Here is a 19076-nt window from a genome sequence, read left to right as displayed (position 1 = left end):
CCTGCTGTGTTTGTCTCTAATTACTGCTGTTTCATACCACTAGGGTTTAACTCGCCCGCTTACTTTGGACTGAAACTGATGATACATCAAAAACAACACTAATACCACCACTACAACCAATGATAAACAAACCACGTCTTTAAATGCTACCATCCCATAAAACATCCTGTTTCATGTTTACTGAATCTGTGGACATGTCTGCCTGTTAAATATCCTCCTGCTGCCACTGTTACATGGAGACAGTCAGACAAACAGAGCCAATAAACCAATAGTAATTGGACTGATTATCACAACACTGATGGGAATTCATCTAAAAGACACTCATATTCGCATTTACACCACAAACATGCTGGAGCACCAAGGAAAGGACATAATACAATTTATAATGAGGTTTGTTGTTCTCAGTGGAGACTTTTATTCTGAAGGGAATATATTAATTTCCCATTTTCCTTAAAGTGTTACAAAGATATATTTCTTTATGGAAGTGAATATGTTTTCATGTGGAATTCGAACGCTTCTTGTGTGTTTTATTTAACAGGAAGTATCGCGACTACACAATGTATATGCATACTTGTGTACTAGGTTCCATGGTGTAATGGTCAGCACTCTGGACTTTGAATCCAGTGATCCGAGTTCAAGTCTCGGTGGAACCTTGTCTTTTGTCTTTTTGATCAATAAAGTATTTCTGATTCTGATTCTGGCACACAACAAGCTGGAGCTTTTTGTATTTCCAGTTTATGCAGAATAATTAAAAGACAGTGATGGAAAAAGTACTCAGATCTTTTAACTTATTTCTGTTCCCAGCACCAGTCAAGCATTCAAAATTTTACTTAAGTAAAATTACAAAATATACATGCAGAATGGCCCATTTCAGATAATATATATCATATAATTGGATTATAATTATAAATGCAATTTAATATTGCAGCTGGTAAAGGTGGAGATTAGTTTAATAACTTCATAGATACCTGGGTAGCTTGTGAATTTATTATTTACATCTTGATCTATTTATTGATTATATTTTGTGTTGTCTGCAAAGTAACAAGTAATTAAAATGACCAAATAAATGCAGTGGACTAAAAATATTTACCTCTGAGATGTACTCAACTACAGTACCTCAAAATTGTACTTGAGTACGGTACTAAGTTACTTTCCATCACTTGTAAAAGAAGATATTCTAGCTACAAAAACGTTGTAAAAACATCATGGTATGGTTTGGAAATCCGATTGGCTGCCTGTCAGACGTGGCACCTCTGAATGTGGAATATCCCATAAAGTTTTTCACTGTGTGTTCAGTCCAACTCTGAGCATAACAAAGGATTCCTTCAAGGTCACATTTCCACACATTCAGGAGCTGCCAACCAGACCACTCTGCCCAGAGAAGCTCTGGCAGCGCGGACAGTACAGCACCGAGCCTCAGCAGATGCCAAATGGCAGATGATGAGTGTTATCCATTTCATTAAAATAGATTGCCTCTGCGATGAAGAAGGAATCCATCAAAACCATAAACAGCTAACAGCTCGGGCCGTGCTCACCAGTGGGTTTCTTCAGTGGAGGATCACTTCATTCAGTCGCTCGCTGCACTTACTATGAAGAATTTATTGTCTGCATGCAGGAAATACTGCGCGTCAATACGCTCACAGGAATACTGACGTACTGGAGGCTGTAAGTTTTATGAGTGTGTTTGAGGCAGGATCATGTTTTTCATTTGTTTAGAGGGCCATTAAATCTTCGTTGTATATGACTGTTGTGTTTCAATGATGACTCAGATCAGATGTGGACAAGTTTGGTCAGGAAACAACAAGAAATTCATGCCCTTGCCTCACCCTCAGTCTTGTTAAGTCATTAAACAGGCAGATTTCATTGGTCAATCTGGCTTCTTTGTTGTGTAAACAGCTCCATAAACACGTGGATTCAAATACGTTCATGTTGTAGCTCAACTGTGATCTCCAGTTGATGATTATCTTAAACAAACAACTATCAATATACTCTAAAATCAATAACACCTTCACAAAAGCATTAATGGTACCATTAAAACTATCCTATTTTCACATACTGGTACCTTACACATGTTTCTCTAGAGCATCCCAGAGGAGTCCTTTATGGCTATCTCATGAGTCAACAACAAATTTCATACATAAATAAATAAATAAATAGATCAATACAGACTTTCTTTCCTCTCCTGTTTCCTTGCATTTTAGTCTCTTTTATTATTACTATATACAAAACAAGTAAAAGGGGAAATTTGATGGGGACAGATTTCATGGGAATAATTAAATATGTGCAACTGACTGGACCTAATGGGAAAAATACTCAAACATGTTTAAATATTGAACTCTCTGTTGAACCATCCTCCTTTTATTGGTGTCCATGTTATACACCTACAAAATAAAATTCAACTTTAGCAAAATGTCGAAGTGACTTGCGCTCAGCCTGAGATTTGACATTTCACACATGTGTTTTGAGACACACGGCTTCCCAGAAAACCCACATCGGGATTGACTCCAGTGCAAAGAGACAGCAGGGGCCAATAGCAGCAATCCATCAGAGTCAAGCTGTATCAAACAGAGCTGGCTCTGTATGACCTAGTAGTGATGTGACAGCAGTAGTACTGACAGTGAGTGGGCGGCTGCTAGTGACAGGCCGGCCTCCTGGACTGGTCCATTTAGTCCCACACCAGCAGTGACCCTGAAACAGCATCCGCTGGCCTCACACTCCACTGCACAAACAGGTCAGAGCACACACACACTCACTGCAGCTCGCTGTGATCAATGGGCCAGACTTTCTGCGTGTGACACACTAACAGAGCAAAGCAACAGAAGCTCTCCTGTCATTTTACATAACCCTTGTCTGAAACCAACTCGCATCATCTCTTCCAGCAAAAATAAACCTCGTGTGAGTGAATTTGGCTCAAGAGCACCTTCTGTCAGAATCATCTGAACCTTAACAAACCTCCGAGCTGAGCTAAGCTACGCTAGGCTACGCTAAGGTAAGATAAGCTTTCCCACTCTGCTCCTATTGATGAGCAGGACTTTGGGCGGCTAAACTGCTTTGTCATCAGTGCTCTGTGTAAATCGGCGGACGGTCGGAGATGGTCTAGTGCCACTGACACACTTTCCCCCCTCGGTCCAACCAGGTGTCAGGCCCCATCCACAGCACAGGGCAGTTTGATGATGGCTGCCCCTGACCTCTGCCCCGTCAATATATCGACCTCAGCAGCACAGAACAAACCTCCATTATTTACCACTTGTTTTAGAGCAAAAACATCCGATGTTTGCTGCCGGGGAGTCAGCCCACTGAATTTTGAGTTAAGGCAGATTCTTTGCATCTCAAATCGGGGAGAAGTGGAATAGTGACTGATGAATAACAGTATATCATCCCGCATTATTTATGACTTCCTGGATTTCTCTTACTGTAACTCCTCAAGATCCATCAGCCTTTCAAACCTCGCTGTGCTAAACTATTTGTTTGTTACGCTACAAAAATACTTTGGATAAAAATATGTTAACACAACTGTCAATATATGTAGTAGATGGTTTTAAAAATCATTAAAACAACAGGAAGTATTGCGCTCCTGTATCACCGATATGAACAAATTCAATACGAAGACCAAAATCAACAATGCGCTGGTTCATCTCGACTTGTCAATACAAAGCCCATCTGCTCCTACTGAAGACGTACTGTGTATCTTAAATGCAGGTCAAAAACATGTAGTTTCATTTTTTCAAAAAAGGTGTTGGGAACTACTTTCAGCTGAAACATGCCAGCAGGTGCCGCTGTGACACTCGCTAATGTGTTTTTAATAGTTTTTGGCCAAAAATGGAGGTCTGAGCTATATCAGGCTTTGGATACACAGACGATACTTGTATAGAAGGATCAATACATTGTTGGTTTTGGTCTTTTCATGAAATTTACCAACATTAAGAAAAATACAGAACAACAGCCTTATCGTTTAAAGAACTGTGCCATTGATTCTTAAGAAATTCTCTGGACTGTTGCACACAGTCAAATTGTCTGTCCTTAGTTTTTAGGAGTAACATATTGTTCCCATTTGATTGGACATCTGGCTGCTATGAATATGTTTGATGCATTTTATTGGATGTTTGAACTCCTAATTCTCTTATTTGGCTCTTTATTTGTGATGGTGGAAAAACTTTACAAACTACTTTATAATCAGCCACAGAATTGAACTGAAATAAAGTTTACGCCAACTGTTTAAAGTTATGAGTAATCTAGTTTCTTAAAATAGCTGTTTCATGATGAAATATTATGTATTTTTGAGCTTTTGAATCATGAATATATTGTGTGCAGTAAACTCTTCAAGTGAGATCGTAAAAAGATGTTTATGATGGTATTTTCTATCATCATCAGCTCTTTAAGTGTGCACAATAGTAGTAAGACATCTCCATCGACTCACAATGAAGTAAGCGACATGAGTGGAGGTCTTTTATGATGAGGACGGAGAGGATGAGAATGAAGCCCCTTTGTGTCTGTAATAGTTTCAACGAGGTGAAAATCAATACGGACCTCTGTCTGAGCCGTCCAGATGAAAAGAAACCATCACTATTTTACCGACCGTACACAGCGCTCAAGCCGGGAAGGCAGCCATTTTGAACAGGATCACAGCGGCAAGCCATCGCTCAATTCAACAACTCTATTGACACGACCACTGTCAGACACAATATAGTGGCTTCATTGAAGCTCACATTCCCTTTATTCAAAGGTTTAATGTCTTGGTTGAACAGGCTCGCATTGTGTCAGCTGCACAACAGAAAGTGGAGAATCAACATCACTGTCGCTTAAATGATTTTGTATCGTGGACAAAGACAAAGTCACACTAAGAAGTCCAAAACAAAAATGGTAAGTGAAGCTAGCAGGACTGAAACACACACAGATTGTAAAATAAAACAGTCGCTCAGAAAACATTCCCTTTTAAAGGAAAGTTCACAGATTCTACATGAAAACACATTTACCCAATAAAATATGAGCAACACTTTACAATGCATATGGGAATGTGTGAAATATAACACCAGAAGTGTTGACGTGTACGCCTGTCATTCAGAATACAAATATAATCCACATAGTATTTGACATGAATCTATGTTCACGCACACTAACTGAGCTAAACTAAGATGATGACCAGCATGTTAAACAGCATTTTAACATTTTCATCAGTTAGCATTTTTCTGTCTGTGCACAATCACTAAATGTGTCAGTTTAATAATGTATAATGTTTAGAAATGTTTAATCTGCATCTGTATCTGCATCAAAATACACACACGTAGAGTAGTTGATAAGACAATACACAAATGTTTTGCAGTGTTAAGAAATCCTATTAAAAAAAAAAAAAAAGAGTATCTGCAACTGAAATTTGATCTTGTTTCTTGGCACAACTTTATATCCTACTTACAACAAACAAACAAACAAACCAATAAGGACAAAAAACAGAACCTCCTTTGAAGAGACAAAAACAGAGAAAAGAAACTGGAACAGCTTTCATTAACTGTGGACTGAACCAGTGTTGTGTTACACGAGTGCAGCAACACAGACATGTAAAGTATCTGAAAATGACAAAATTATATGATACAACTCTGCATGATACACACACACACACACACACACACACACACACACACACACACACACACACACACACCTTCTGCTGCCATTCAGTTCAACCTGGCACACTGCTGCCTCCTTCACACACTGTGTGTGTGTGTGTGTGTGTGTGTGTTCATGTATGTGTGTCAGATTGAATAAAGCGTTGCCATGTGCTTGTGTGCATTCAAGTGCATGTTGCATGCATGTTCGCATTTGTGCACATGACTTTTTCACACACACACAAAGAGACAGAGACAGAGAGAGTCCCACTGGACATCATTGCAGCACATTTCCACATAATGCATGAGTGCCACTGACAGACCATGTCTCACTACACACACACTTGTACACACATGTACACATGAACACACATATGCACTGTGCAGCTCCATATTCTGTCTGCTTGACTTTGTTTCCCACCATGCCCTGGGTTAAAGAGTGATGGTGCAGGATGAAGCTCTGCTCTGCACATCATTTACACACTCCTCCTCCTCCTCCTCCTCCTCCTCCATTTCCCTCCACCCTGCCATACAATCAGACAGCCTGAGGTTGAATGCTAAAAGAATTAGAGGTAGCCTTGTGTGTATGTGCATGCATACATAGAGGAAGCTGGTTAAACCCAGAATATCACAACTATGATATGAATCTGATATCTTATGAAACACCTTAAATCTTATTATCCCGTGAAAACAACTTTTATTTTTTATTTTTGGTCCAATCATAAACATTCAGATGAAACTCAAACATTAAGAAAAATAATAGCAAGAAAACAAAAACATATTTATGTATATTTATGTATGGAAACTATTCAGAAAGCCTCATTACAACCCTGCAGTAAATAAATGTAATCAAACAAACTGCATCATATCCATCACATCAGAGGCTGTCGGCCCAAGATATCGGCAAAATGTTAGTATATATTGGTGACACGCATAAACTCACACAATCAGAAACTGAAGTGGAGCTACACAATTTCACTAAGTGCATGCTGCTTCCTGTGCTGGGGCCCCTGTGGGAAAAAGCATATGTCAGATAAAATACAGCTATGACCGTAAGTCAGCCATACAGCAGCCCCCAGCGCTAACGCTGGCCCATGGCCCCTCTATATGCCAGCTTTACTGTTATGGAACAAGGGGGGTGGGGGTGGGGGGGGTGGCAAACGTCATATCTCCAAGTCAAAAAAAACATTTAAAAAAAACAACAACCAATATAACAGCTAATAATGTAGCAGAGATCCTCAGAGGAATCGCCAAGAGGCACAAAACGCTCCAAACTGTGAATATTTTAAGTGCAACCACCGAGGAATGACTGAACTAAACTCCTCATAAATCCTTTACCACTTAGCATCCATAAAACATGAGCAAACCGGGGGGGGGGGGGGGGGGGGTTATTGGGAGATAATGGATAATAGCCAATCAGACTGGCCAAGATTTTTCTTGCGTATAAACTGTTGGTGGAAGTGAAGCTGTGGTGTATGAAATGTACAGTCGAGCATCACAAGCATCAGCACTAAATTACATTATAGCCTCTAAATAATAAAATGAATGATGATTACCGCTTCGGTCACGGCTTCCTGGGAAACTGGAATAGATACGAGCCACCGTTAATGTCATTTACGGCACCTGTGCTTTTCCTACTATGACAAGTCAAACTATGTGCAAAAAGGCCCATAGTTACAGGTTCTGCTTTGATTTCCAGCTAGAGGACAATCTCCTGGAACTAAATTTCAGCATGGCTCGGGGGGGGGGTTACAAAATTCAAATTCCTGGTACTTTCAGGGGCGGCAGTGTCGTTGATCGAGATTGGTCAAGCAGATGAGTCATCACATCACGACAAGGATAACTGTAAACAAACACAACATCTGGCAGGAACGGGGATATAACACACAACCAAACAGTCCAGGAATATTCTGCCATTCTGGGCCACCTGACTGGCTCGTTGTGGCCCCAGCAGTGCCCTGGATTCTCCGCCAGTGTATAAATTTGTATATCGTGTTCTCGTAAATGTGAAAGAAAATCAATAACAATATCAGCACCGCTTCTTGTACGGTGTCCGTTCCACAGCCTCTTATTTCACTTGCCTACCAAACAGCACATAAAAGGGATGAGGTCAAGCACACTGTCGCTTATTTAATGCAGTATATCCGTTCACTTTCCTCTAACCTGGAGATTTGTTAACAACCTGTCCAGTCATCACAAAATATGTGGTCGCATTAAACTAAAGAGAGACTTGGGATGAAGTGATATAAAGCATTTGTGTTTATTTAACAAATTATGTCAAGACCGACCAGACGAACAGCAGCAAGTTTCCCCTGCTTCATTATTTACAGGTCTGTAATCTGTTAGCGTGCCCCATGGCTGCTACATCGTAATAACCGATAGAGCTAAAGATGAAATAAACTCTGTTTTGTCTTTATGGACCATAAAATGCTCTAACCAACAATGTTACCGCACAGAGCTAACCAAAGAACCTTCTTTAAACCTTCAATAACGGATGTTTTCGTGAGCATAACGCTGACATATCATCACATTTTAAGTAGATATGTTGAGAAACATTACCATTCATTTGGAGTCATGTTTCTGGCTACCTGATGAATGTAAGTCCAACATTCACTCTCTTTTAGCTCTGATTTTGGTCTCTACCATCTCCTGAGGGAAATATCTGGCTACTAAATGCTCCACTCTGTTTAATAGCTAGTGGCTAATTGTATGTGTCTGCTGTTTGGTGCTTAAAGCAGCTAAACAATAAAGCTCTGTAAAGCTGAGGGGAGTTGCAGATTCAGGTGATAATTCTCTGTATTATCACTATTATACGACCCCTTTTCACACATTGTTTTCACATTATCATCTGATGCATTGCTATTATATAAAATTTTGATTATAGCTGCTTTAAGGAACACTCCTGTTGATGGAGTTGAGGAGATGTTGAGTGTGGAGGAATTTTAACTTCTGCAGTCCTCATTAAATTAACATGCAGCCAAAGTAAACTGGCTGCCTTTCAGCAGAGGAGAATTTGATTGACAGATAGCTGCCAAATATTGACAAAGTGTGAAAAACAGACTATTACAGTATGTACTGCGCCTTGAGCTGGTGTCCCACTGAGCCTTCACACAGATTAATATCTCAACAAGAGAACATTTATCAGAACTTTCAGTTAAAACATCAAATCTCTGGGGGTTTTTTAAAGCTGGACTGAAAAATGAGCTTAATTAACTGTCAAGATGTGCATTACTTTCACATTTTTAAGTGTGCAGCACATTATTTATAGACATTTTCAACGTATGTGTACAGTTTGTGTCCTCCCCGCTCGTCTAGTCCCTCTCGTTTGTTATAACTTTGGTCTTATTATTGTAGTTTTAGCCGTCATTTCCAACATTAATAATAATAACATTGTACTCACCCAGTTAATTGCTGATGAGGGTTGAGTCGGGATGAGAAAAGGTCATTTATTTTTGGGAGTATTGCCATTTTAACAGTAGCTATTCTGCCCATGTAGGTTCACTCATCACTAAAGGCCGTCTTTCCTTTTTCCCAACCACTGCCCTCCTGAGGGAACGTCTGTTTAGTCTTTATTTATATATTTCATTAGTTCTTCTTTCACCTTCTCTTAACCTCCAACAGTATAGAGGTATATAATAAAACAGGAGGAGAAGTGTGTGTGTGTGTGTGTGTGAGGCAGGCTGTTCCTTATTTACAGCCTTCACCTGATGATTTCCCTCCATCTCCTTTTTCTTGCACGAATATAGACCCAATGTTGCCATGATTTTAAATATGATGCTTTATCAGCCTAAATGGGTCCGACCCTCACATGAAGCTGGAAGGCACACACACACACACACACACACACACACACACACACACAGTGAGACACACACACATGTGAGCATGTCAGTGAGAAAACCAATAAACTGCAGTATGGCACCCCTGACGATCACCACTGCTGCTGCTTCATATCTGTACGGCCTGATTTACAGCAGCTGTTGGACATTTCTGTGCTCCACAGGTGACTTGGCCAATATAGTCCTTGTTTCGTCCAATACAGACATCACCAGTGTCACGCAACAGCTGCTGCACAGTCTACTGCACATGGACCTCGAAATACAAATAAATCCTTTAATGTATCAGAATTACATTATAAATGTGGGACAATACAAGCAAATGTAGACACTTTCTTAATGGATGGGGTGCATTTTCTCATTTGAATCCCCCTTGATAAGTAAATGATAATTTATTAAAAGATTTAGAATCTATCATGTATTCATTTATCTAAGTATAAAGGTTGAAAATCGTGTTGTTTTGCTATGTTTTCATGTAAACTATAGCTATAGAATAAATTCAAAATAATACCCTAAACAGATGTTATAAAATAGTTAACCAGTGGAATGAAAAAAGAAATGCACAAAGCAATATGTCTTGAAATGGTTAATTTTGTCCATGTTGTACTCTACACACATAACGACATCGTTTCTACTTTCTATGAAATGTCAGCAGCAGCAGAAATAACCAAGATTAAAGTGTTCTTTCTGGCTTATCTATAGTCCAGAGGTTTTCAAACTGCGAGGAGGGAGAGACGTGAGCCGCAATTTGCATCCGAATTTGTACTCCTCCTCTGAGTCATGACTCAGTCAAATCCAAACACACAGACATGTTACACATATTTTTAGATTCAGTGTGACTTACACCTCCCGAGGATATCGTTATCTCCACGTCTATCGCTAATAAACGTCCTTAAATGTGCTTAGAAGTCATAGGAAAAAAGATGCTTCTTGCAGCTCCAGGACTAAGAATCATCACATTTTCTTCACTACCAGAGTAATACAGTGATAGTTGTCTGTACGAACTGCTAATAGCTAACTCAGCATACCTTTAGTGGTGGCAAAATGCTAACTAAGACAAATATTAGGTTAGAAGCCATGAAATTTGATGCAGACATTATCAAGATCTCCAAAGGATGAAGCTTGCTGACTTTGGTGATCCCCAAACGTTTCGTCTCCTGCCACCAGCCGGTCAAAACGTCCTGTTATGCAGTGAAATATCTCAACATCTGCTGGATGGATTAGTACTAAATTGGTGCAGACATTAATGGCTCCCAGATGATGAGTCCTTGTGACATGATACCCTGTCTTTTCATCTACCGCCTACAGCTAGTTGACATTTTGTGGGTTGGATTGAAATCCAGAACCATTGGATGGATTATCATATTCCCTTTAGGATGAATTGGAATATTTAGGTGATTCCCTGACTTTGCAGTTAGCACCAACATTAGGTCAAAATTTCCATTTTTGTCCAATACTGTTTTGATAAATGCTAATTAGCAAATGTTAGCATGCTTACACACCAAGATGGTAAACATTACTTGCTAAACATTACCATGTTAGCATGCTGACGTTAGCATTTGGTACAAAAGGCACAGCTTGTTATAATTCCCCTTCCCCATAGCCTTATATTTAATAATGTATAAAATTATTGAATATATGGAAAATAGGAATTCCAAAAGTAAGAACAGCTTTGTAAGAGCATCAGAACAATAACAACATCTGTAAAAATGAACATGTAATTTCATGTGCTCAGTCACATTTGCTGACCTGTTGCTATGGTAAACCCACGAGTTAAACGCGAGCGACTGTGACCAATGAACAAGGACATTTTGTGGCTGGTATATCGGCACAGCAGCGGGGGAAAAAATACAAAGCTTCACTAAAACACTTGTACGCAGCATCAGTTATGTCACACATCAACACCCGCAGGTGCAGAAATGTCACCATACGTGCTGACAATGGGAACAATGTGGAGAAGTAGAGTGAACAAGGAGCACAGACACAACAACTGACACCAGGTGGTGAGTGTGTGTGTGTGTGTGTGTGTGTGTGTGTGTGTGTGTGTGTGTGTGTGTGTGCACATACAGTATGTGTGATTTGTATTGAACGCGACTGCTACTACTGAGTGAAAAATATGTTTTTGACAATTTATTTAATAACTCATTAGATAATTATAATAAAGAAAACCATATATAATGTAAAATAATGTCATATTAAAGGCTCTTTTGTGTTATCATTGTAGCTAGTGGTGGAGGATGGGGCTCTGTTAGCATGTTAGCTAATGCTTTATGACTCACTGGATGGTCAGAAAGCACAGCCTGGGCCTGGGGGAAGAGCTGCACCACGAGGCCTCCACCTGCTCAGCTCAGTCAGGTGGCTGCTGGTCTGCTGTCAGCCCCGGGGCCCAGCTCAGAGCTGCGCCGTGGGGCCCTGACAAGCTAACCACAGAGGAATATTATCGCTAATAGGATCTGTTTTAGGTCACAGAAGTGCACACATGAGCAGACACACATGTGCGCGCACACACTGAGACATCATGGGAAACGGCATTCAGAAAGAGGAAGCACGCTGGTTGAGGAAACACACTGCTTCACTGATTTTTGAGACAGCGCATCCACCCACACTCACACACACACATGAACACAGACAGACAAACACACACACCAACATGCATGCACGCGTATACACACCAACAGAGCTGGGAGATTCTTGGTCTGAGGACAACAGTTCTTTTTCGGCTGATGCTGTCAGATCCGCTCATCCTCAGAGAGGCATGGAAGTCACTGGGAACACGCACACACACACACACACACACACACACACACTCACACTCACCCTCACACACACACTCACACACTCACACACACACACACACATATACTGGGCCTTCCTCAAGCTCTGTCTTAAACACAACAGAGTAAACAGTGAGAGAATAAGAATTACACCAACAAATAGATGAATATTCATCTAACGTGCAGTGTGTGTGTGTGTGTGTGTGTGTGTGTGTGTGTGTGTGTACATGGAGTGAGGGGAGGTAAATCAAAGCTATGAGTCAGGAAAAGGAGGGACAAGGGGATGAAAAGGTTCAGGGCAAAGAGAGGACAGGACATAGAGAGAGGGCAGTACAGACAGTGATATCTCAGTAGCCAAAACACACCAGAACGAGACACACTTGTTACCCCCCTTCATCGCTGCAACCCCCCCCCCCTTCCTCCTCCTCCTCCTCCTCCTCCCTACATGATTCAATCTTCCTCCTCAGTCTCTGTATTTCAATTACGTCACAATTTCTACTTCCATTCATGGCAGTATTAGTCGCGTTAATCCACCCAGGTGGCTCCTTTTTAAAAATAAATAAAGAATTAGAGATGCCTTCATCTCAGAAGGTAACAAGAAAAAGTGGCATTGTGGTGATGAACTCATTTTTACCTCACTAGTGGCGGAGCATCTAACACTTCGCTAAAGAGAAGGGCATCTTAAGAACTACTGCAGATGGCTGTGAAATGAGGTATCGATATTCATGGTCCCCAGAGGATGACTCTCTAGCTATTGGGCAACATCTTCATCAGGTCAAAGTCTCCCCTTGATTACACGTTTTCTTCATGAAAATGTATCTGTACAACCCCAGAATATGAACCCTTTCTCTCTCTTTAGACAGCTCATGACATTTACTTGTCCCACCTTCAGGATAACATGACTATGTGTGATGTGACAGGTGTTGCACTTAGTGCCAAACCCACAGAGAATTATCATCAACTAGCCATTGTTAGTGTCTTTTAGCTCATGTTTTGATTTTCTGACCTTCCCTCATCAAATCAAAAAACTGGAAGCTACCCGAGCAGCATCACACACGGCAGGCAGACAAAGTTAGCGGCTAGCTGGAGAAAACAGTGGAGCATTTAGCAGCTGAAGAGCCAGGTTTGTCTATTGGGAGTTGGTGGAAACGCAAACAAAGCTAAAAGGAAAGTAAATATTGGACTTAAATTCATTATGTGTCCAGAGACACACCTCCAAATGAATGATAATGTTGCTCTGTGTCTGTTAGACGTGTAAATAGGCAAGTGTTTGCTAATCTATAACAACTATATAAAGTGGTAACACTTCTGATTTTGTTTACAGCCTTTTCCATTTAAAAAATTTAAAAACAAATAATAAAGCGTTAAAAACATACCAGTTTATTATTTACACAAACGCCCTGCAGCTCTGAAGAGGTCAGAATATTACAAACACAATTCAATACAAAACCATTACAAAATACAGCCTCAAAACATTACCATAGAAATCAACTGACACCTGCCTGACACAAAACAAAGCAAACAAAATCAAAAACAACTGAACAAGCTTCACAAAGGTCAGACTTATTTCAGGGCTGTTGTACAGTGTTACATTAGACTGCAAAGGCGTACTTAATAAAATAATAACTGTCATTTTCAAGATTCTTTTTCCATATTGCGTTTGAGATGGAAAACAATGTAATGTTTCATGTACTTTCCCAGGAATGTGGTCCAGTCCCACCACTGTTGTCACACAGCTGACATGTTCTGTCCTGCCGCTACCTTGCACTAACCGCTGTAGAGATATTTGTCCTATTTTTAGAAAGCGCTGAAAGCAGCTCAGACAAGCAGAAAATATCAAAAAGCACACAATATATTTGCAGAGTTACCAAGCAAAGAGATGGGAGAGGGAGGAGGAGGAGGAGGAGGAGGAGGAGGGCAGGCAGTTATTTAGAACTTAAAGTAAACGTCAACTTGGATTGCCAGGGAATGCCAGGAGGAGCCTCCATCTCTCCGCTGCCTTTTATCAAAACAAGGAAAAGAGGAGAAAACGCTGCAACGGCTTCATGTAAATTCTGCATATTTTCGTGATGTATATACATCCGCAGAGGGAGCTTATGGATTTACATTACAGCTAATAACACGCTATGCAATAAGATAAGAAAGCCAATACATTCCAGTAACAAGGTCATCATCTCAATGACAACAATAACGGCCGGGGAGACTCACGCTGCTGCTAGCTGAGAGTTAAATGTATGCTTGTAGTACACGATGCAGTCCTGTCTTTTCCCATTTGGCTATTTTTGCATCAGCTTGTGTCAAACAAACTGTGAAAACTGGCATTCAATGTTTGACTTTCACTCAGTCCCTCTGAAGGGAAATTGGCTCATCCACACAAGACTTCAGACCATGAAAGAAAAAAACGTATTTAAAAAGGAGAAATATCTTTTTATATTACAAATCTCTATACAACAGAGGGAGCTACAGAAACACAACATCAACAGACAGAAATATATTCAAAGAAGTGAATGTGCACAAAAAGTGATTAATTTAGTAATGAGATGCTTTCACCCTTGGGTGGTGAACATAGAAGGTCATGGGGTGGAATGAAAAAGACGACAACCAACAATGACCTTCAGGCAAAGGCACACACATATATACACACACACACACATTAATAAATGCTGGTGTGTGCGCTTGGTAGAGACAGAGAGCTTAAACACAGCGACATGGTGAGAAAGACGGGAGGAAGCAGAAAATCTAAAAAGCCGCTTCAACAGACACAAATGGAGGTCTGGACTGAAAATGCAAACCTTTACTTTCTGTAAGGTTGTAATGTTCTAGGTTAAAAAAACAACAACATCATGACAATGTTTACATGATTATCAGGTAATGTTACATGTTCACTATCTTAGTTTAACGCTAACATTTCCTTTTGATCCCCATCTGTATCACAGTAGTATGACACTTCCTGGGGTCTGAATAAGTGACAATGCAAATCAACACCAACACCAACAAGCGCAGCTGAGGCTGTCAGTATTTATTATTATTGTCATTAGTTACTGTCCAATGTAAGAAAGCATTACTGGACAAACTAAAACTATTGCTTGATGATGGCGCTACATGAAGGGGTCAAGGGGTCACCAAAGTTATTATAACTCATCCTGTAGGGAACATGATCATCTGTTCACAATGTCATGATAATCCAATCCAACAGCTGTCAAGACATTTGACATCTGAATAAAAATGTTTCAACCTCATGGCGGCACTAGAGGAAAGGTCAGGTAACCACCAAATTAGGATTCATTCTCTTGAATGTCTGATCTAAATCGGCAATCCATCCAAAAAGTTGTTGAGAAAAGTGGTGGAACTCTGTCATAACTAGAACCACGGCATCGTCACGTTGTGACCTACGTCAGCTGGTGCTACTTTCCAATATCAATGCACGTCAGCAGCACATACCATCCTGTCTGTATGATGCAGCCAGTGAGACTGCAGTCCACGCCTGCTGTGCTGGAGCAGGAGGATAGGATATACTGTGCTAAATGCTAATGTTGGCATGCTAACATTTGCTAATTAGTACTAAAGTTAGGGGATCACTGAATTTACAATTCACACCGCTAGCCGCTAGCCACTAGCTAAAAACATAAAGAGCTTTAACTCATATAAGGTTGAAAAACACTGGTGATGTGTTTTTTTATTGGTGCTCATAATTGTGACGGCATCATTTCAGAGACGGAGGACAGCGATTGAACCATGTCTGATTTTGAATGAAACATCAACAATCAGCTTCAATTATCAGTCTGACCCTTTGAGACGAACAAACCCGAGAGGTTAAAGGAGAACCGCAGAGAAAGAGAGAGACTGAGACAGCAGACCACACGGGAGAGCGAGCGAGAACCGGTGCGAATGAGAAGGAGAAAGAGAGAGAGAAAGAGAGGAAGTGGTGATTGAGTGACGGTGCTTGGAAAGCATGCCTCCATTTAAACACCGCCACAACCCGGCACCAGATGGGAGGGTTAATGAGGAGAGAGTCATGCCTGAACACGACGCCACGGTGTTGGGCTGCACCAACAGGGAGCACTGAAAGACCCAACAGGGAGTGTGTGTATGTGTGTGTTTGTGTGTCATGTGTGGAGGGTTTACAGTATGTGATGTGTGTGATGAAGAACTGAAGGTTGAAGCTAAAAACTGCATCACTGGCAAACACCATCTGGGTGCTAAGAGTTGCATGGAAAACCAATCTCTTCCACACACACACACACACACACACACACACACACACACACACACAAACACTGTTATTAGGTCTTTAAGCGTAATTGTTGAAAGAGAGAAGACTTCCCCCATTTTCCCAGCCCTTCCTGGGGTTTTAAACTGGTAACTGCCCACACACACACACACACAGCTCCATCTCACTTTCACTGTCATTGTTGTGAAATATGCAGTGAATGTAAAGTTAAACACCATGCATTATTAAAACCCCGACCATGAATAATCCAGGCCCCGTGTTGCATTTACACGCCTCACGACACAACATGAATTGTTTTCTCAGTCCAAATTGCTGCACAATCAGAAGGTAAACGCTCACCTTGAAAATGACAGGCTGGCCAATGTTGTGACACCATTACATTATTTTCCTTTTCTTGGTGTTAATAAGTGTTTTGAAAAAAAAAATGCATAAACAGTACTTTTAAAAGAATTCAAACCTTTTATCCCTCGCCTTGATCATTTCTCCCTGATTTTTAGGGTTGGGCTACTTAGAAAAGCCATTTGGCGTTACATTGGCACTATACATGTTCTGGGTCTGCTATTATTTTTAAAAAGATTTTACGCAAGTTGACAACAATCAACTGGATTACTTTCGATAGTGAAGAAAAAGTCTCAATTTGATGACTCTGAGGCAAGATGATGAGGTATAAGGTGCACTTTTTTTAAAAGATATGATTATTAAATGGAGTCGTGTTTGTTTAATTAACCAATCTGTACTTTGCGGTTTGAGTAAGAAGGGGTACAATTCTTGATGGAAAACGCATCAATAAAGTGTGAAGGCTTAAAGAAATTTTGTGACATGGTATCAATTCTTCCTTAATGTCTTTGTGTCTTGAAATTGTCCTGCTGTCCAGCTTTGGAGATAAGAAAACATCGAAACTAAAACCATAGCCATCCTTCAGTATACTACGCTGAATCAGGATAGAAAGTGTCTTTTCTTGTATACAACATTATTAGTGGGTTTAAACTGGCCTAGATTCAAGTATTTAGAAAACTAATTATCATGTTTTCAAGGTTGGAGAAAACACTTCGATCAAGTTTAGCTTTGCACAGTAACACTGCAACTTTACTACTTCCGACTGGACCGTCTTACAGAACACTTTACTTTGTACCTGTGGAGGGGGGGGGGCACCTGGTAAGCTGTCACCTCATATCCTCACGGGAATATTCGGCTCAGGTCCAAACCAGATACTGCATATACCTCCAAACTCCATCTGTTGTCCCCTGAGTTTTCTGTTCTTTGTTTCTCATTTTCTCCAGCTTTCTCTCCTCCCAGCTGACTGTGAATGCGTCTCTTCCCAGCAGCCCATTCTGTTCTTTGCTCTGTATTTGTTCAGCTACTAATGTAGTCTCTTTCTCACCGTGGAGAAGAGATGACATGGTGGTGGTGGTGGTGGTGGTGGTGGTGGGTAACTCTCCTCCTTCTGCTACTGTTACACTTCAGTAAAGCTCAGTACAGTGAAGTGGTTCAGCTTGTGTGTTTAATTGCTTTCCACTTCCAAGAAGCCTCCCTGCTGGCCCAGACAGAGAAATTCATACATCAGACGATTGGGGTGAGACTCATAAAGTGCTACCGTGGTGTTTCATTTGGGACGAGATTCTGCACTTCACTTTCACAGAAATAATTCGCTTCCACAAAATCGTCTGATAGCCACCCACAGCTTGATGACCCTGAACTGATGCCCGGTGACCAAAGCGTAACCGGTTAGCGACTATCCAAAAAGTGACTGCCATTATGTACAATCACGACCCGCCTACTGTAGCGTCATAACGTAAATAATATGGTTAGAGCAAAGTGCTGCAAAGATTCATCTGCACGACGTGAACATGTTTTAACTTGAAGAGACAAGTAGAGAAAGTTGAATCTGAGCTGTCACACAAACACAAAGACGGGTACGCTGGTATTAGCGAGCTAACAGCTACTGTACATTCAGTCTGTATATTCAGTAGATATATGTGACATTAACATTACCATCAGGAAACATTTCGTTAACACAAGCCAACCGTGTCACCCTTAAACCAGAATTCCCAGTTGTGCATAAAAACACTGAAAATATATCAGGCTGATTGACATGATTTGTCATTTGACGGAGGAAAAATCCCTTTTTGCTTTTGTGATGCCATGACCATTTTTACATTGTACAAACATTTTAGCATTTGACATGTTTACCACCACTACTGGTACAGTAAGCCTCCACAAATAGAAAAATAGTATATTCAGTATTCTAGTATACTAAATTAGTATACTCTCAAGTTTTACGGTCTGGTTTTTACACTGTATTTCCATTTATGCTACATTATTAGCATTAGCTAAGTCTGAAGTCAACTACAGAGGTGAGACAAAGTCATTGCTTTGAAATTGAAATGAGTCTCAAGTGTTGGCTATGAAATCCTGAGTCAAGTCTCAAGTGAAGACAGGTATGTTGCAGGTAGCAGTTAGTATAGCCTCGTACATTTAAAGAAATAATGAATGCTTTTTAAAATTTGTATTTATCTATTTCAAATTAAATTTATAACATTTAAAAGCAAAATAATCAAGTGTGCCTTGATATATTATTTTTGTTGACCAAAGCAGAGTCTTTACGTAGTGCAGTCAAAGTATATTCGTTGTCAGG

At 40.4% G+C, this 19076-nt stretch overlaps 1 protein-coding gene and 1 non-coding gene across 5 annotated transcripts in view; one reads left to right on the top strand and one right to left on the bottom strand.

Moving 5' to 3' along the window:
- gria4b (glutamate receptor, ionotropic, AMPA 4b) overlaps positions 1–19076 on the bottom strand; it is a 102452-nt gene that overhangs the window by 55803 nt on the left and 27573 nt on the right. The window lies entirely within an intron of this gene.
- On the top strand, positions 582–653 carry trnaq-uug (transfer RNA glutamine (anticodon UUG)). Its single transcript has one exon. It is a non-coding gene; the product is annotated as a tRNA-Gln (tRNA).

This window comes from Enoplosus armatus, chromosome 13 (assembly GCF_043641665.1).
Source record: "Enoplosus armatus isolate fEnoArm2 chromosome 13, fEnoArm2.hap1, whole genome shotgun sequence".
NCBI classification, from domain to species: Eukaryota; Metazoa; Chordata; class Actinopteri; order Centrarchiformes; family Enoplosidae; genus Enoplosus; species Enoplosus armatus.
This window is presented reverse-complemented; position numbering and strand designations above follow the sequence as displayed.